Source organism: Bos javanicus, chromosome 23 (genome assembly GCF_032452875.1).
Source record: "Bos javanicus breed banteng chromosome 23, ARS-OSU_banteng_1.0, whole genome shotgun sequence".
NCBI classification, from domain to species: Eukaryota; Metazoa; Chordata; class Mammalia; order Artiodactyla; family Bovidae; genus Bos; species Bos javanicus.
The window spans coordinates 9,883,872-9,897,067 of record NC_083890.1 but is presented as its reverse complement, the minus strand read 5'-3'; the positions used below and the strand labels follow the sequence as shown (position 1 = coordinate 9,897,067).

The 13,196-nt window shown below is 36.6% G+C and overlaps 1 protein-coding gene across 1 annotated transcript in view; it reads left to right on the top strand.

The window, feature by feature from the left end:
* The window catches only part of SRPK1 (SRSF protein kinase 1), a 73,463-nt gene that overhangs the window by 21,394 nt on the left and 38,873 nt on the right, over positions 1–13,196 (top strand).

Here is a 13,196-nt window from a genome sequence, read left to right as displayed (position 1 = left end):
TGGCCATTGGGACCCCTTCACACTGGCTTTTGGTTCTTTGACATGTCTCCTTTATTCTTTGAGCACTTCTCTACTTTCTGGTACAAGATAATTCTATGTTTATCTTGTGCTTTTTCTGCCCCAACCCTGGAATCAGTCATTTCTTTGAGGAGCCCTGGTTCCTTTTAGTGAGGACTGGTGTTCAGAAGCCAAGATTTGGGTATGTTTTTAACTAAACTTTTAAAGTATGATTTTAATACTTCTGTATCACAATATGTTGGAATAGTAGGTTTCTGTGATATCACAGTTCTTTATTTCTGATGAAAAACCTAGGTGGTAGAAGCTGTAATAACTCTTGGGCCCATTCTTTGACATTGCTCCAGTAACCTACTTTAGTGTAAGGCAATGATAATTAATGTTGTAATGTTGTAATTGAAGCTCCATATTTCCATTTTGAAATAATACCACTGTACACTGTGTAACTAAGTAAAGTACTGAATGCATGAAGACATGTAAATTTCCTGTCCCTGTAATAATCTGTAAAGTCAATTCCAAACTTTATGTAAAATATGAGCATAATAATCTAAAAAATTTCCAGAAAAGTATACTCCATTTTGAGGCTTTTTTGTTATATGGTGTGAGAAAATGTTCTAATTTGATTTTTTTACATGTAGCTGTCCTGTTTTTCCAGCACCACTTTTTTTTAATTGACCCATGTCCCCTAGCATACACAAAGGCTATTATTTCTCTTATTTTTATATATACAATTTTATTTGTATATTTATTTTTGGCTGTGCTGGGTCTTTGTTGCTGGGTGGGCTTTTCTCTAGTTGTGGTGAGTGGGGGCTACTCTGTAGTTGTAGTGTGCAGGCTCTCGACGTGGAGGCTTTTCTTGTTGCAGAGCGGGGGCTCCAGGGCACATGGGCTTCAGTAGTTTTGGCATGTGGGCTCAGTAGTTGCGGCTCCCAGGCTGTAGAGCACCAGCTCAGTAGTTGTGGCAAATGGGCTTAGTTGCTCTGCAGCATCTGGGATCTTCCAAGATCAAGGATCAAACCCACATTTCCTGTGTTGGCAGGCAGATTCTGTACCACTGAACCACCAGGGTAGCCCTAGCACCACTTATTGAAGATACTGTCTTTTCCCCATTGTATATTCTTGCCTCCTTTGTCATAGGTTAGTTACATAAGTGCATGAGTTTATTTCTGGGCTCTCAGTTCTATTCCATTTATCTATGTTGCCATTTTTGTTCCATTACCATACTGTTTTGATAATTGTAGGTTTGTAGTATAATTTAAAATCAGGGCACCTGATACCTCCAGCTCTTTTATTCTTTCTCAAGATTATTTTGGCTCTTCAGAATCTTTTGTGTTCTCATACAGACTTTAGAATTACTAGTTCTATGGAAAATGCTATTGGTATTTTTAACAGGAACTGCATTGAATCTATAGATTACCTTGAGTAGCATGGTCATTTTAACAGTATTCTTCCACTTTGTGAACACAGCTAATTTTTTCATCTGTGTTGTCTTCAGTTTCTTTCATCTGTGTATTATAGTTTTCTGAGTACAGATCTTTTTCTTTAGTTAGATTTATTCCTAAGTATTTTATTCTTTTAGATGTGATGGTAATTTGGGTTGTTTTTAAATTTCTCTTTCTGATAGTTTATTAGTATATAGAAATGCAACAAAGTTTTGTGTATTAATTTTGTATCCTGCAATTTTACCTATTCACTGATGACATCCAGTAGTATTTGGGTGTTATCTCTAGGATTTTCTATGAATAGTATCATGTTATCTGGAGACAATGACAGTTTCACTTCTTCCTTTCCAATTTGGACTCCTTTTATTTATTAGTCCTAGTGGGTTTTTGATGGATTTTTTAGGATTTCTAGATGTAGTGTCATGTCTTCTGCAAATAATAACAGTTACACTTTTTCCTTTCTAATTTGGATGCCTTTTATTTCTCTTTCTTGCCTAATTGTGCTGGCTGGGACTTCAGTCCTATATTGAATACAAGTGGTGAGAGTGGGCATCCCTGTCTTGTTCCTGATCTTAGAGGAAAAGCTTCCAGCTTTTCACCATTGAGCATGATGGTCATTGTGGGCTTGTCACATCTGGCCTTAATGATACTGAGATATATTTCCCCTATAGCTGCTTTGTTGAGAGTTTTTAATCATAAATGGATGCTGAATTTTGTCAAATGCATCTGCATCTGCATCTGTTGAGAAGATCATGTGATTTTTATCCTTCATTTTTTAATGTGGTATATCATGTTGACTGATTTGCAGATGTTGAACCATTCTTCATCCTTGGAGTAAACCTAACTTGATCATGATATAGGAGAAGGCAATGGCACCCCACCCCAGTACTCTTGCCTGGCAAATCCCATGGACGGAGGAGCCTGGTAGGCTGCAGTCCATGGGGTCCCTAAGAGTCAGACACGACTGAGTGACTTCACTTTCACTTTCCACTTTCATGCATTGGAGAAGGAAATGGCAACCCACTCCAGTGTTCTTGCCTGGAAAATCCCATGGACAGAGAAGCCTGGAAGGCTGCAGTCCGTGGGGTCGCACAGAGTCGGACACGACTGAAGCGACTTGGCGGCGGCGGTGGCGGATCATGATATATGATCTTTTCAATGTATTATTTAATTCGGTTTACTAATGTTTTGTTGAGGATTTTTGCATGTATGTTCATCAGTGATACTGGCCTGTAATTTTCTTTTCTTGTGGCATACTTGTCTAGTTTTAGAATTGGGGTATTTATCCTCAAAATGAATTTGAAAGAGTTCTCTTCTCTACTGTTTTTTGAAAGAGTTTGTGAAGGATTGGTATTAATTCTTATTTGAATATTTATTAGAATTCACCAGTGAAACTGACTGATCCTGGTTGTTAAGAGGTTTTTGACTGCTGATTTAATCTCCTTACTAGTAATCAGCCTGTGTTCAGATTTTGTATTTCACCATGATTCAGTATTGGTAAACTGTATGTTTCTAGAAATTCATCCATTTCTTATAGGTTGTCAAATTTGTTGGCATGTAATTGTTCATAATATCAGTTACGATCCTTTGTATTTCTCTTGCATCAGCTGTAACATCTCTTTCATTTCTGATTTTGAGTCTTCTCTTTTTGGTGAGTCTAGCTAAAGGCTTGTCAGTTTTGTTTACCTTTTCAAAGAACTAGCTCTTAGTTCCATTGATCTTCTCTCTTGTCTTTTCAATCTATTTCATTTGTTTCTGCTCTCATCATTATTTCCTTTCTTCTAGTAATTTTGGGCTTTGTTTGTTCTTTTTCTCGTTCTTTGAGGTGGAAAGGTAGGATGTTTACTTGGGACTTACTTCTTCAGGTAGGCATTTATCACTCTCCAGTTCCCTCTTGGAATTGCTTTTACTTCATCCCACAAATTTTGGTATGTTACTCTTCCATTTTCATTTGTCTCAAGGTATTTATTTTCCTTTTGATTTTTTTTCTAAAGAAACAGCCCATTTATTGTTCAGTAGCATATTGATTTTTGTTTTTAATTTATTTTTGGTTCACTGGGTCTTCATTGTAGTGCATGGGCTCCTCATTTCTGTGGCTTGTCGTTGTGGAGCACAGGCTCTAGGCATACGGGCTTCAGTAGCTGCAGCATGTGGACTCAGGCGTTGTGGCTCGCAGGCCTAGTTGCTCCTTGTTATGTGGAATCTTCCTGGACCAGGAATTGAACCCGTGTCCCCTGCGTTGGCAGGTGGATTTTTATCCTCTGTACCACCAGCAAAGTCCAGCATGTTATTTTATGTCCACATACTTGTGAAATTTTTCAGTTTTCTCCATGTACTTAATTTTTAGTTTCATATCATATGGTCAGAAAAGATGCCTGATATAATTTCAGTCCTCTTAAATTTATTAAGGCTTATTTTGTGGCCTATCATATGATCTGTCTTGGAAAATCTTCCATGTATACTTTAGAAGAATGTGCTTTCTGTTGGTTTGAAAGTCCATCTGGTCTAATGTATCTTGTAGTGCTTATTTTTCCCAATTGATTGTCTGGATGGTGTCTCCATTGACTTTAGTAGGTTACTAAAATCCCCTACTGTTATTGTATTGCTGTCTTTTTCTTTAATAATACGTTTGCTTTATATATTCAGGTGTTCCTTTGTTGGGTACATGCGTGCATGCTGCATGTTTAGTTGCTCAGTCATTCTGACTCTTTATGACCCTTTGAACTACAGCCTGCCAGGCTCCTCTGTCCATGGAATTGTTCAGGCAAGAATACTGTAATGGGTTGCCATTTCCTTTTCTAAAGGATCTTCCTAATCCAGGGATTGAATGCATGTCTCCTCTGTCTCCTTTATTTCAGGCAGATTCTTTACCCACTTAGCCATCGAGGAAGCCTGTTGGGTGCATAAATACTTATAAATATTATATTTCATATTGGATTGTCTTCTTTCTCCTTATGTAATACCCATATTTGTCTGTTTAATACAGTCTGAGGTTTAAAGCCTCTTTTGTCTGATACAGTTATAGCTACTCCAGCTTTATTTTGGTTTTCATTTGGATGGAATATCTTTCTATCCCTTTACTTTCAATCTGTCTGCATTGTTTCATCTGAAGTGAGTCTAGTTGCTTGAGATGGGTCTTGTTTTTTTCTTTTTTTATTTTTAAATTTACTCAGCCGTTCTGTTGACTTTTGATTGGAACATTTAATCTGTTTACATTTAAAGTAATTATTGGTAAGTATGTGCTTATTGCCATTTTGTTAATTGTTTACTGTCTGTTTTTGTAGTTCCTCTCTTAATTTCTTTTCTTGTGCTCTTCCTTTGTGGTTTGATGACTTCTTTTAGTGGGTTATTTACATTTTTTTCTCTTTATCTTTTTTAATTTTCTGGGTTTTGCTTTGTGGTTACTGTGAGGCTTACGTATTTAACAGTCTATTTTATAAAGTTAGTAGCAACTAAGTTTGATCCTGTTTGAAGCTCAGCATTTTTATTCTTTCCTTTCCTTCCCTCATTTTATGTTTTTGATCTCACATTTTACTTGTGTATCCCTTAATTATTGTTACCATAATTATTTTCACAACTTTTGTCTTTTAACCCTCATACTGTTAATAGCTATAATAGTGATTAGTCCGTTTTATTTTTACTTTTCCAGTGAGATTTCTTCTTTCATGTATTTTCTTATTACCAATTAGCATTCTTTCTTTCCAGCTTAAAGAAATCCCTGTAACATTTCTTGTTAAGGCCAGTTTGGTAGTGGTGAACAATTTTAGATTTTGTTTGTCTGAAAGACTCTTATCTCCTTGAATTCTGAATCACTTTCCTAGGTAGAGTATTCTTGGTTAAAAGGTTTTGTCCTTTTGTTTTTTCTTTTAGCAGTTTGACATATTGGCCATTTCCTTCTAACCTGCAAAGTTTTTGTTGAAGAATCTACTGATAATCTTATGGGGGTTCCCTTGCCACATAACAAGTTGTTTTCTTCTTGCTGCTTTTAGTATTTTCTTCTTGTCCTTAACTTTTGAGATTTCAGCTAGAATGTTTTGGTGTGCATCTCTTTGGGTCTGTCTTCTTTGGAACCTTCTGGGATTCCTGGATCTGGATGTCTGCTGTGTGGAGTGTCAACTTTATTATACAGACTTTCAGTTAACCTCCCTCTTTACCATCCCTCTTCTCAACCTGCGTTCCTGTCCCCCTTCTCCACTTTAGGTCACCTTACACTTTTCTTTTCCCCTAGATTGCCAGAGCATTTCTCTCTCTCCCTGTCTCTACATTGTAGTAGATTTATCATTTTATTTTAGTTTTATTGGCTTTGAGTGAACAGATGATATAAATGTAATTGTGCAGTCTATTATAGTTTCTGTTTCTAGCTTTTTGCTTTAATAAATGCTGTGATAGCCATTGTTATATCTAAATCTTTGTGTATGTGTTAATTTTTCTATAATAAAACAGATTCACAGGAAGTTGCAAAGATAGGACAGGGAGGTCCCAGGGAGGCTTTGTCCAGTTTTCCCCAGTGGTTGCTTCTTAACAATATGTAAGAAATTGACCTTGGTATAAAGTGTGTGTGGTGTGTGTGCTTATCTTAATTTTTAGGATAAATATAAGTGAAATCATTCAAAATTATTGTGACTATTACCTAATTATGCAAATGACCTATTTAAAATGCTTCTTGTTGTAAGTAACCAAATTCAAACTCACTTCCCAGGCTGTATCTAGAGGGGTTAATGGGGCTTCCCTGATGACTCAGTGGTAAAGAATCCACCTGCAATGCAGGAGACATGGGTTCGATCCCTGGGTTGGGAAGATTCCCTGGGGAAGGAAATGGCAACCTACTCCAGTATTCTTGCCTGAAAAATTCCACGGACAGAGCAGCCTGGTGGGCTACAGTCCATGGGGTCGCAAAAGAGTCAGACACAACTTAACAACTAAACAACAAAGAGCGGTTAATCTGTGAGGCTGGACTCTGAGTATATCTCCATGGATCTGCCTGTTTTCTCCACTCCTAGCCAGTAAATGGCTTAGCTTAGTTTTTCTGTATTTTAACATCATTTTCAGACATTTGCCTCCTATTTGGTGGTAGTACTCCCCTCTGACAATGCTTGGTTCTTATTGCTTAAAATTTCAGAAGTAGAACTTTCAACATCAATTCTTTCCTTCCCTAAAGATTTCTAGATCTTGCTTGGATCATGCAAGGGAGGTGTTTACCTATGGGAAGGAAGGGTAGTTAGGCTAGGTGATTGGCAGCCTTGCCAAGTTGTGGAGGGTTATTTCCTAAAAGTAAATGATACCAGACAGAAGCAGCAGCTGAGCATGAGAGAAGTCCATTCTCCCTGCACTCTTCCCAACCTAACAGTAAGTTGAATTTTTTTTTTTTTAAATTTTGCCTATTTTGAAATGATGTGGCTGTTTCCTGAGTAATTCTCATAGGAAAAGATGCCAACAATTCAGAATTGTACTATATAAGACAAAGTTTTTTATTCACTCTTTTCCAAGAGGGGAACCAACCTGTTAACAATTGTCTGTATCCTTGCAATTCTTAGTTTGTTTACTAATATATGTACCTGTATACATTTTTTAAAAAATTAAAGCACACACACACACATATATATTATCCAGTTACTTGCTTTTTTCATCATAATGGTGTGTCTTAACTTTCCTTGAATAGTACCTCTCCAGTTACTTGAATGTGCTGTAAATTACTTAATTGTTAATATTGATTACAAATTATATTCATTTTTTTTACACTAACAATAAAGTGATGACTTTTTTTGCTTTAGTCTTTATTTCCTGCTTAGTTAAAAGATCTAGGAGTCTAGATATTGTTGTGACATCACAGCATCATGCTAAGGCACTGTTACAAGTTCTCTCATAATGTTTTGGGATTGCTTTTTTCCTATGTTGATTTTTTTTATCCCCAAATTGTGGTAAAATACACATAACAAAATCTACCACCTTAACCATTTTAACTGTACAGCTCAGTCATGTTAAGTACATTCACACTGTTGTACAACTATCACCACCATCCATCCCCATAACACTTCTCATCTCATAGAACCGAAACTCTATATATCCATTAAACATTTTGAGTCTTTGCTTTCAGCTCTTTAGGTATATGCCCAGAGTAGAATTGTTGAATTATATAGTGATTCTGTTTTTAATCTGGGGGCAGGGGGGGAGGACCCACCATACTGCTTTTCATAGCACCTGCAGCATTTTTACATTCTCAGCAGCAAAGCACAAAGTTTCCAGTTTCTCCATACTCTTGTCAACATAGTTATTTTAAAATATGTACCTGTACTTTAAAACGCATTAATAATAAGTAATATATATTAATCACTACCTATGTACAAGGTGACTCAGTGGTCAAGAATCCACCTGCCAATGCAGGAGACATGGGTTTGATCCCTGATTCTTGAAGATCCCCTGGAGGAGAAAATGACAACCCGCTCCAGTATTCTTGCCTGAAAAATCCCATAGATGGATGAGCCTGGTGAGCTACAGTCCATAGGATCACAAAGAGTTAGATACGACTGAGCACACACACATACATAATAAGATTATGCTAATTATTATGTTAAATGTCAGGTTCTCACAGCAGCTAGTATCCTCATTCTGTAGATGAGTTGCTTTCGACTGCTTTGGATGTCAGGGTTTCTGCTTTGAATGTCAGTTTATGCTAGTGCTGTCAAATTAACTGGAGAGCTTTTCTAGCTCTTAGAGATACACTGGTACACTTTATTTTAAAAGAATTTTTAAAAAAGAATTACTCAATTAACTCTTCATTGAAAATGTAGTAGCACTTGACCTTACTATCTGGACTTGTTGCTTTTTAGGAGTGGTTCTTCAGTTTTTTAATCTACATGATTGTTATATCCATGTAGGTGTTTTGTTTTTTTTTTTGTTCAGTAAAACTGAGCATAAAAAACAAAAACTATAGAAAAATTTTTTGCAAGTACTTTTTTCTCCCCCATGAATTAGGCATGCAATTGAATCTCTCCCCATTGCCTCCATTTGTATTTTGTGATAAAAACATGATTAACCTCAGGCCGGAGAAGGCAATGGCAACCCACTCCAGTACTCTTGCCTGGAAAATGCCATGGATGGAGGAGCCTGGTAGGCTGCAGTCCATGGGGTCGAGAAGAGTCGGACACGACTGAGCGACTTCACTTTCACGCATTGGAGAAGGAAATGGCGACCCACTCTAGTGTTGTTGCCTAGAGAATCCCAGGGACGGCGGAGCCTGGTGGGCTGCCGTCTATGGGGTCGCACAGAGTCGGACACGATGAGGTGACTTAGCAGCAGCAGCAGCAACCTCAGGCAGTGTAAAGGCACTTTTGGGGGTAGTTTATGAGTAAGGTCAATAAGATTTCCAAATGTATGGTAATGATTTAGCCAAATGGCATTAAGCCAGCCATGTGTTGGAGTCATACTTAAAAGCAATCAGAGCCAATTTTTTTAAAATAAAACATTTGAAGTATAAACAATAAAATAACAAATAAATAATAGTAGCTCCTACTCAGCCTAAGAAAATCTCATTGTTGTATATGATGCCATGTGTACTCCTCCTTGATCATATCTCTATATTAGTAGTTCACTTGTGGAATATAGCTATCCTGAATTTGTCTTGTATTTCTTTTGTGTTGTTACTTTATTCTTTCTTTTTACCCAGCTTTTTAAAAACTGAGATATGATTGGCATATAATACTGTGTACGTTTAATGCGTATAACATATTTGATGAATTTATATCACATTGTGATTGACATTGTAGTGTTAACTAACGTCTGTTATATCTTATTATTTCTTCCAGTGGTAGGAGCAGTTAAGATCTAGCCTCTTAGAAATTTTGATGTTTGTAATATAGTTTTATTGTCTATAATGACCATACTGTGTGTCAGAGCTCCAACAATTATTTACTGACTAGTTGCAGTTGTGCAATTATTTATATTTTAACTACACATTGGCTGTTTTGTATGTTTTTAAACTCTGAAGGTGGGATACGTTGTATATATTCTACAGCTTGCTATTTGCACTCCATCTTACGTTTGTGCAATTCATTCATACTGATGGATGTAACTTCTTCATTTTTCAGCTCAGTTCAGTTCAGTCGCTCAGTAGTGTCCAACTCTTTGCGACCCCATGAATTGCAGTACACCAGGTCTCCCTGTCCATCACCAACTCCCGGAGTTCACTCAGACTCACGTCCATCGAGCTAGTGATGCCATCCAGCCATCTCATCCTCTGTCGTCCCCTTCTCCTCCTGCCCCCAATCCCTCCTAGCATCAGAGTCTTTTCCATTGAGTCAACTCTTCACATGAGGTGGCCAAAGGACTGGAGTTTCAGCATCTTTCCTTCCAAAGAAATCCCAGGGCTGATCACCTTCAGAATGGACTGGTTGGATCTCCTTGCAGTCCAAGGGACTCTCAAGAGTCTTCTCCAACACCACAGTTCAAAAGCATCAATTCTTCGACACTCAGCCTTCTTCACAGTCCAACTCTCACATCCATACATGACCACAGGAAAAACTGTAGCCTTGACTAGACGGACCTTTGTGGGCAAAGTAATGTCTCTGCTTTTGAATATGCTATCTGAAGTTGGTCATAACTTTCCTTCCAAGGAGTAAGCGTCTTTTAATTTCATGGCTGCAGTCACCATCTGCAGTGATTTTGGAGCCCCAAAAATAAAGTCTGACACTGTTTCCACTGTCCCCATTATTTCCCATGAAGTGATGGGACCGGATGCCATGATCTTCATTTTTACTGTTGGATATATTTTATCAAAATACTATAACTTACCTGTCTCTCCTCTTGATGGACATTTAGTTGTTTTCTGCTTTTCATTATTTCAGACAGTGCTGCTGTGAACACAATTGCATATGCTTCTTCTGGAGCATTCATAGCAGCAAGATTCATAATAGCTAAATAATAGAAACAGTAGAGATGTCCATCAACTGATTAATGGGTAAATTACAGTCTGGCCTATCTATATAATGGAATATTATTCAGCCATAAAAAGTAATGAAGTACTGATAACACCCTATGGCGTGGATAAACCTTGAAAACATGTTAAGTGAAAATAGTCACAAAGGCCACATAGTATGTGGTTTTCTATATCTGAAATACACAGAATAGGCAAATTCATAGACACATAAAGTAGACCAGTGTTTTCCAGAGTCTGGGGGAAGAGTGTAATAGTGAGTAGCTGTTGATGGGTTGGGGCTTTTTTTGGAGGGAGGGGGATAAAAATGTCCTAAATTTCAATTGTAATGAGATTACACAACTCTGAATATACTTTAACTAGTGAAGTGTACACTTTAGATTGGTGAACTTATGACATGTGAATTGTATCTTTGGTAGCTCAGATGGTAAAGAATTTGCCTGCAATGTGGGAGACCCAGGTTCGATCCCTGGGTTGGGAAGATCCCCTGGAGAAGGAAATGGCAACCCACTCCAGTACTCTTGCCTGGAGAATCCTGTGGACGAAGGAGCCTGGTGGGCTACAATCCATGGGGTCACAAAGAGTCGGACACAACTGAGCTACTAACACACACACAAAGAAGTTAAAGTAACTTCCAGGAAAGTGTTTTCAAATGCAACCCACTAGTAGGTTATAGACCAATTTAGTGAGTCAGAATGGACTTAACAGTTTCTTTGGTTTTACTTTTTGTTTTAAACTACAGGAATTTCTTCATCATTTATTCTTTAGAAAATGTAGAAGTGTGGAGTTTGTGTGGCTAATTTGAATATATGAATTCATGAAATGTGTAAGTGAACATTCATAAATAGCATATTCTTTATGATGATTATGAATATATAGTATTTGACTACAAAAGACTCAGTAAATTTTTATTTAGTGCTTTGGTTTTGCTATTGAGTGGTGATGATTATACCAATGGAATCTTGAGTTGAAAGGATCCTTCGAAATCAGAGAAAACATTCTAACTTGGCTTTTATTTACCTCTTGATTCACACTCCAGACTTTGTGTCAGAACAAGCTTGGAAGTATAAGGAGAGCAAAACTGTCAAGCTTTTCCACTGCTTTCAGCTTTCTTCCCAAATTTTTGCCTTGATTCTGTTCTATACCACAGCCAAGTATATTCCTATTTCTAATATTACTGGTGTTTTAATTGGGTTATAGATTATTTGACTTCTTTGGAAGCATACTGCTATTAAATTTTGATCTGTTGTTCATTTCAGTTTATATTGGAGATTTTGTAGATGTACTGGGTTAAATTTTGTATGCTTTGAGAGCTTTAAACTACTGATAACAATGGTTTTTCTTCTAAATATAAATAGCATATACTTGTGACATGAAATATTGATAGGTATGAAAAGTTTTAAAGCACAGACTGAAACTATTTTAGAACTCTCCCTTTTTGTTCTAGGAAGACTGGTTTTTAGTTTCAAGTGTTAATAAGCTGAAATTCTTTCTGTAATATTTCTTCAGAAATTTTATACTATTATAACAACCATCAATCAAAGTTACAGTGATATTGAACTCTTTAATCATGTTATCATCTTTTCCTCACTGTCTAATAGTAACTGTCTCTGTTTTCTCAAATTTTCTTTCTTTTTTGGGTTTTTGTCTTTTTCTGGCAGAGGCTTTTATTGAGTTGTCTGATGTTCATTGATTGACATCGTGTGTAAAAGCATGGCTTAGTAAAACATGGGTGGTTTGAGAAAGCCAAGATAATAGAAGGATCTAAAGGAAACTTAGAGACTATAAATCCTATCCTAAAGATGAAAGAAGGCAGTACATCATTGAAACAATACAAGAGTCTGTAGAAAAGGAACATTCAAGAGAAAAAAGTGGGAATTGCATGTCCGTTTTTCACAACTCAATATTTCACTGCTTTTCAAAAATTTTTCAATTACAGTTCTTAAAATAAAAATTGTAAGACAACAAGTTTGAAATCAGAGAATTTGTTTTAGAAACCTGTCTTAATAAATTTGGAAATGTTCATTCAGACTCATTCCCACTTAGGAAAGTAGGCCAGGTAAGTTTCCCAAAGACATGCTTTCACTAAGAATTGAATCATGCAGTTTTGTAACTACTTTTGTATCCTCTGAGGGACAGAAAGTACCAAGAGTGAGGCAGGTTGGAATGGCCACTGAAAATTCAAATCTAGTCATGCTTGCCAATGTAGTTATGTCTCAGCAGCCCATTAATTTTGCTATTCAATTTTTTTCTGTTGAATCTTTTGGGAAAAAAAACAATCTGATGAAAAAGGTTTGAAAATGCAAATAAAATACTGGGAAATGGGAATTAAAGTTCCTTTTCCTGCAACTGCTGAAAAGAGTGATGTGGACACTACTTCTTTTGCTCAAAGCTTCATGAAGCAGGCAGCTTTTAAGTGTCAGAGCCTGAATGCAAATCCAAGTCTTTCTGCCTCCTGAACTACTTACTCAGTGCTTAAAAGTTTTAATATAAGTAATTGATGGCATGTAGAGAAAGGAATCAGTTTTAAGTGTTTAGTACATTATAAGATAACATTTTAACCTGTCAAATAAACCAAGTTTTTGAAATTTAGTAATACTTGAATACTCGGAGCCCATGTGTGACTGGAGATGTAATTCATTACAGCTCTTTCAGAAAAGTCATACTATATAAAAAACATTTGTGGGCACAGATTGGGAAGAAATAATCCAAAGTGTTAATATGTTCAAAATAGAGGTGTTTTAGAACAAAATAATTATTTTTCAAATTTCCTATATTTAACGTGTTATTTTTATAAACAGGGAAAATGT